Genomic DNA, 7,500 nt, shown 5'->3' on the forward strand with positions numbered 1-7,500 from the left:
ATTGCAAAGAGGTGCATTGGGGACAAACAGGCAGAGATCTTTCTACTAGAATGAGGGAACATAGGAATTCCATCAGATACGGCCAAGAAAATTCTGCTGTTTTCCTTTACACCAGCTCGAAGAACCATTACATGAACTGCGACAATACGTCTGTTATCTACAAGTCTCACTGTAATTTTAGAAGAAAAATAATAGAATCATCTTTAATTAAACACACCCCTAACTTCAACACCTCAAAAGGACAGTGGCCACAGGATTGCATAACTACATTGGCAATGAACAAATTGCTTCCCACGACATCGGGGTTTGACCTTACGAGTGGTCAATTGGGCTCCCACCTCACCAAGGACATGTCACTTCCCTCGTCATTTTTAGTATTACCTCATATATGTATATATTCTTTGTGCTCTAACCTCCCTCTGTACTTAGCCTCTGAGGAGGACCACAGTTAGTGGTCGAAATATAATTTTCTCTAAAAGTGGGTAATAAGTTTGAATATGTACACACACACACACACACACACACACACACACACACACACACACACACACACACACACACACACACACACACACACACACACACACACACACACACACACACACACACACACACACACACACACACACACACACACACATACATACATACATGCATACATACATACATACATATACACATACATACATACATACATACATACATACATACATACATACATACATACATACATACATACATACATACATACATACATACATACATACATACATACATACATATATACATACGTACGTACATACATACATGCATACATACGGATTTTTGCAAAGTAGACCACTTGAAAAAATAATCTAACTAAGCAGAGCGCTTTTGTATATTATATCTAATGCAAAAAGTACTTTTTGCACTGAATATGATATACGAAAGCGGTCTGCTTCATTAGTTTCTTATTCAATGTGGTCTACTTTGCAAAAGTGAACAGAAGTACCTGTGTATTTATTAGCATACATACATACATATTTACATGCATACATACACACATATATTTGTATATACAAACATATACATTCATACGTACAAATATATATATATCTATACATGTTGGTACATTATGACAAGTTGATGAAGGTGGAAAAAGAAGTCACGGGTCTAGTTCCGAGTTACTGAGTTTATTCCTGACCGGTTTCGCTCTATGCTTCTTCAGAGGAATGTGACTCTGGAGTGAAGCTGGCGGTATACATAGTCTGAGTAAGACCGCGTTCCCTCCTTGGAGGTGGGTTACGTTTGGTTGTACAATGGTTTTTAATACAATAGTGATAAAAATACAATAAATTGTTGTGATGTTATTACAAAACAGCTCCGGTGTGTGTGGAATGTTGATCGAGGGTGTAACATTGTAAGTGAAGTGAGTGGTGTAGAAATGTGTGAATCCTAAAAAGTGTCATATGATAACTTATAGTATTAAATAATATAATAATATAAGGATAAATATCCAGATAAAATGAATGAAATAAAATGAAAATACAAATACAAATACAAATATAAATATAAATAAATAAAAATAAAAATAATAAATATAAATAAAAATATATGCTTATTTAAAGTGACATGACATCTCATCGCATATCATTGTGTGACAGAATGTTATCAAAAAATATACATACATATATAACAATGAATAGATAAATAAATGCCAAAGAAATATATAGTAAAAATATGAAATGAATATAATAAATAATAAATAAAAATAAAAATAATAATAATAATAGTAATAATAATAATAAAAATAAAAATAATGAAAATACGAACTGACCGGCCTCAAGCCCTCAACCCAGGGAGCGCGGACGTTTGGGCACCGGATATATTTCTTTGGCATTTATTTATCTATTCATTGTTATATATGTATGTATATTTTTTGATAACATTCTGTCACACAATGATATGCGATGAGATGTCATGTCACTTTAAATAAGCATATATTTTTATTTATATTTATTATTATTTTTATTTTTATTTATTTATATTTATATTTGTATTTGTATTTGTATTTTCATTTTATTTCATTCATTTTATCTGGATATTTATCCTTATATTATTATATTATTTAATACTATAAGTTATCATATGACACTTTTTAGGATTCACACATTTCTACACCACTCACTTCACTTACAATGTTACACCCTCGATCAACATTCCACACACACCGGAGCTGTTTTGTAATAACATCACAACAATTTATTGTATTTTTATCACTATTGTATTAAAAACCATTGTACAACCAAACGTAACCCACCTCCAAGGAGGGAACGCGGTCTTACTCAGACTATGTATACCGCCAGCTTCACTCCAGAGTCACATTCCTCTGAAGAAGCATAGAGCGAAACCGGTCAGGAATAAACTCAGTAACTCGGAACTAGACCCGTGACTTCTTTTTCCACCTTCATCAACATATCTATACATACCTATATACACACATATATGCATACATATAGATTATTATCTTATGCGAGTATTGACGTGGTGGATAGGCTTGAAAGAGATGAAAATCTGTGGAAGGTCACCCATTTCGAATACGTTTCCTTATGAAAGATGAGAGAAAGAGTTGCTCGTAGACACACTTGTCGGATTCACTGCTAATTTTTAAGTCTTTGATGGAGAACAATGAAATTAAAGATAGATATATGGGATACCGTCATAATGACGGCGTGGACCATTGGTTACTCTATAGATACATAGGAATCCACTGAATATGCTGAATAATGGGTACTCAGAAAAAAATATACATATATCTCACTAGAAACCAGTTAGAAGTGAGGTAACTTGCACCGAATATGAGTATGCACTTTCCAAGCAGATCTAAACTTTGGACAATAAATACTAAGAAGAAAATGAATATTGATACCTACAACGTGAGAACCCTCTCAAAGGACCACAGGCTACAGAATTTAATAGAAGAACTAGACACCATCCAGTGGGACATCGTGGGACTGAGCGAAGTTCGAGGAGCGGAAGAAAAGCTGATATAATTACAAGACAGTCAGCATCTATTCTACATAACAAGTAAGGAAAAAGAAAGATCTAGTGAAGTTGGATTCTTGATTAACCGAGAGGTTTCTAATAAATCGATACTGAAGCAAGGTGCAAACGAATAAATTGTAAAAGTTCTAGAAAATGTTTATGCGAGAGGTACCGTTGTAATTGAAACAAGAAGAAAAAGTAAATATTGAAAATGGACTACTCCAAGAAGATACACTTTAACTCAAATTATTTAGAGCTTGTTCAAAAGAGATTTTCAGATGATTGAATAGGAAGTAGAAGATTTCAACATTAAAGACGAATATTTTGATAACCAAATAATTCCGAACGATATTATTTTTATTTCAGAGAAGAAAAAAAAAATCCCAAGATATGTGTATTTGTATGAATCAGTAAAGTCTAAAAGTAGGTTTGGAAACGAACAAAAGTAAAACCAAAGTAATGTTCAACACGATAGTTAAAAGTACAAAGTTAAAAAGTATAATCATTTATCGGGATGGTGAAAGTGACCAAGTATTAGTTTATTGAAATCAAATTGCGCATTACAGTTAGTTGAAAAATGTTTGCAAATTACAACAAGATCATGAGAGGCTCTCTATTTCTATGTTTGAAACGGAACATTTATAATCAATGTATAATGCCAACAATAACATACAGATTACAGACGATTCTGAGGAGGGCGATGGAGACAGACCGAAGGAGTGCACGGATGAAAATAGAGGGATCAGTGGTGGTACTGAGGCTGAGAAAAAGAAAGAAAGCAGTTCTGTAAGACAGTTAATGCTGTTGTGGTGGCTATAAAAGAGAGGCAGTAAGACTGGGCACTTAAGTTAGCTCTAACAAATGATGAAGAATGGAATACGGGAAATGTGCAAGACATAGACAAGAAAGAAGGTGGAGAAAAGACAGAAGAATTCGCATGAGTGACATATCTATGGTTGCCATAGCTTTTGTTTATCAATAGACATCAGATGGATAATTCATATGTATACATATAGATACATATAAATACACACACACACACACACACACACACACACACACACACACACACACACACACACACACACACACACACACACACACACACACACACACACACACACACACACACACACATATATATATATATATATATATATATATATATATATATAAACATATACATATATATCAGGGACTACTATTACACAGGACGTGCGCACCCAGATTCCTGGCTCCGCTACCGGAGGCCATTACTTTCTTTGTAACCTAACATTGTATATAGGACAAATGTATCAACTATTGACTTATTCTATGCAGTATAAGTTAATATAAACATTTATAGTGAAATAAGAAACTATTTCTAAGGCACTGTTATGCTTTGAAATGCCAATTTTAACCGGACTTAACATGTTTTATTGTAGGAGGTTAGTGGATACCAGGGTTGGCGATTTTATTTTTTTTTTTTCTTAAAAAAAAAATCAGATCTATTTGATTTAAATTTATTCTTTTTTATAGATTTTAAATATTGTGTGATTGCTATCTGATATGCGATCTGATTGCTAAAGAACATTTTTAGCATATCAATATAAGGAGCAATGTTATATAGACTTGCCACAAGTATACAAGGAACGGTATAAGCCTACATGTAGTATATATCACTGTACAGCCCAGAACAAGTTTCAACAAGATTCTTGTTGAATCTTGTTCTGCGTAACCAGCTTCTCACTGAGTCAGTTGCTGCTTTGGAATCAACCAGGAAGGATGTCTTCTGGACCTGGCAGAGTAGTTCTTTCAGGCAGAAAAAATTATCCTGTCAGGAGTTATTTTGAAAAACTACCAACAACTTCTGGCAAAGGGTACCGAGCTAAATGCAAAGACTGCAGCCAGGAACTACAGGGCATTGTGTCAAGATTAAAATCTCACAGATAAATGCCAAGGTCAGCCACAGCATACAGAAGAAGAAATTGATGACCCAGGTAAATAATTTTACTTATATTGTGTGCATTTCTCCATTTTCATACGCAACTATATAAATTTGGTGAACAATGGAGAGCATGTACAATAAAAATGTGAAGGCCTATAAGGTTGATACTTCAACTTCATTACTTCTAAACTTGGGTAATGACTGTATCACTATAATATACTGTATCCACTCAACGTTGGGACCTAGATGATTGTTATTCATTTCATTCAACATTGTGTAATATATTTCATCGGTTCCATTGGAATTCAGCCTACGTGGAATTCAGCCTAAAGGGAATTAACCTAACCTAACCCAACTAACCCATTATTTTTAGTGAATTTAAAAGTGGACTGAATTCTTTCTGGGCTGAATTCCAAGCCCTCCTATTTCATATCCTGTTAATTATTTCCAAATAATTCAGTGGCTTGTGTGAATATGATCATCATCTAAAAAAATTAGTACTGTACTCAAAAGTAGTCTAAATCAAACTGTATTCATTCATTTATTTATTCATTTATAAATTATGCAATATCTTAAAATTTTCTGTTTCCATTTCAGGATCTGTATCAACAGCTTCAATCCCTTCATCATCGGCTCCACTTGAATTATCTACAAACCTGACTCCACCATTAAAAATATCACTATCAGACTCCACAGCCGCCACTTCTGCTAAATCATTTTTATCTAAAAGAAAGTCATCAACATCTCTGGACAGATTTATCATAAAAAATTCAGCCTCTCAAAAGGAAAATCTCGACAAAGAAGTTGCAAGATATTTGCTACAAATTTACCATTTCGTCTTGTTCAGCATCCTCAGTTTCTCAAGATGGTTCAGAACCTGAGGCCAGGTTATATTTCTCCATCCAGAAAAGATATTGCTGATAAGTACTTGGATCTCGTGTATGAAAAGGAATATAAAAAGTGTACAGATGACCTGAATGATGAAACTGTATGTCTTTCAATTGATGGGTGGTCTAACATCCATAATAAGCCCATAATGTGTCACTCTAACAACATCCACTGGTCAGATTTATTTAGTTGACACAATAGACACATCAAGGAAACCCCACACTGCTAAATATCTTCTGCAACTTGTACAAGATTCGATCATGAAGGCTGAACAAGATTTTGGTTATCACATTAGAAGTGTTGTGACAGACAATACAGCAAATGTTACCAAGATGAGAAAACTCTTGGAGGAATCGAGTGAACCTGAGCATACCGTCCTCACATACGGCTTATATCGTTCCTTGTATACTTGTGGCAAGTCTATATAACACTCCTCCTTATATTGCTATGCTAAAAATGTCCTTTAGCAATCAGATAGCATATCAGATAGCAATCCCACAATATTTAAAATCTATAAAAAAAAAATCGATTTAAATCAAATAAATCTGATAAAAAATAAATTTAAAAAAATCACCAACCCTGGTGTCCACTAACCTCATACAATAATACCTGTTAAGTCCGGCTAAAATTGGCATTTCAAAGCATAACAGTGCCTTAAGAATAGTTTCTTGTTACACTGTAAAAGTTTGTATTAACTTATACTGCATAGAATAAGTCAATAGTTGATATATTTGTCCTATATACAATGTTAGGTTCCTAGTTTTGATATATTTCTCCAATATAAAATGTTAGGTTACAAAGAAAGCAATGGCCTCCGCTAGCGGAGCCAGGAATCTGGGTGCGCACGTCCTGTGTAATAGTAATTCTTGATATATATATATATATATATATATATATATATATATGAAAGTGTGGGTGGAGGAAGAAAAGGCGAAGATGGGCTCGAACTCCTTTATTGCTTATACGTTTCGACCGACTCGGTCTTCCTCAGTAAGCTGTCTACAAACTGCTTGAACCTTATTATCATACACTCGAAGACGGGGACACGGACAGGTTATCCCTCTGCCTGTCTGGGGATTCCCATTCCCGTACCATGTATATGTTTCCCAATCGTATTTATTATAAATCTACTTAATGCCTTCGATAAACAAACGAAACATTCCCTGTCATTGTTATTTTCATTAGAATTGATATAGGCAGTTTCAACAGGCTTCCTCATGTCTCTTTTTAATCCCGTGTGTAGGACCTCGACCCTATCCTAGTTGGGCAAATGTCCAGATTGGTCAGCGTGAGTTAGACGTCTTGACAATTTTTTTTTCCTATATTAGAGTTGGAAGTCCTTGTTATTTTCATCTCACCTTTCCCAAGAAATCTGTCTATGCCTTCGGTTTTCCTAGAGCTAGGAACCGAAATATATTGTATTTTATTTCTCTCGGACAATTGGACATTTGGTTTCATGAAGATGTTCCTAGCTACTTCTTTCAACTTGCTAATCATTCCCCCTAAATATCTCAATTTCTTAAAGGCGTTAGTTATGTAGGTTAATTAATCTTCTTAAATTCCTCACTGCAAATTCTAAAAGCTCATTGAAAGAAACCTATAAGCACGCCAGTTTTCACTCGCTCGCCGAGTCCTGAGAAAAAGGTATCTAAGAACATCTT

The sequence above is a fragment of the Oratosquilla oratoria genome, chromosome 16, assembly GCF_046742065.1.
Source record: "Oratosquilla oratoria isolate Oo_2021 chromosome 16, ASM4674206v1, whole genome shotgun sequence".
Classification (NCBI taxonomy): Eukaryota; Metazoa; Arthropoda; class Malacostraca; order Stomatopoda; family Squillidae; genus Oratosquilla; species Oratosquilla oratoria.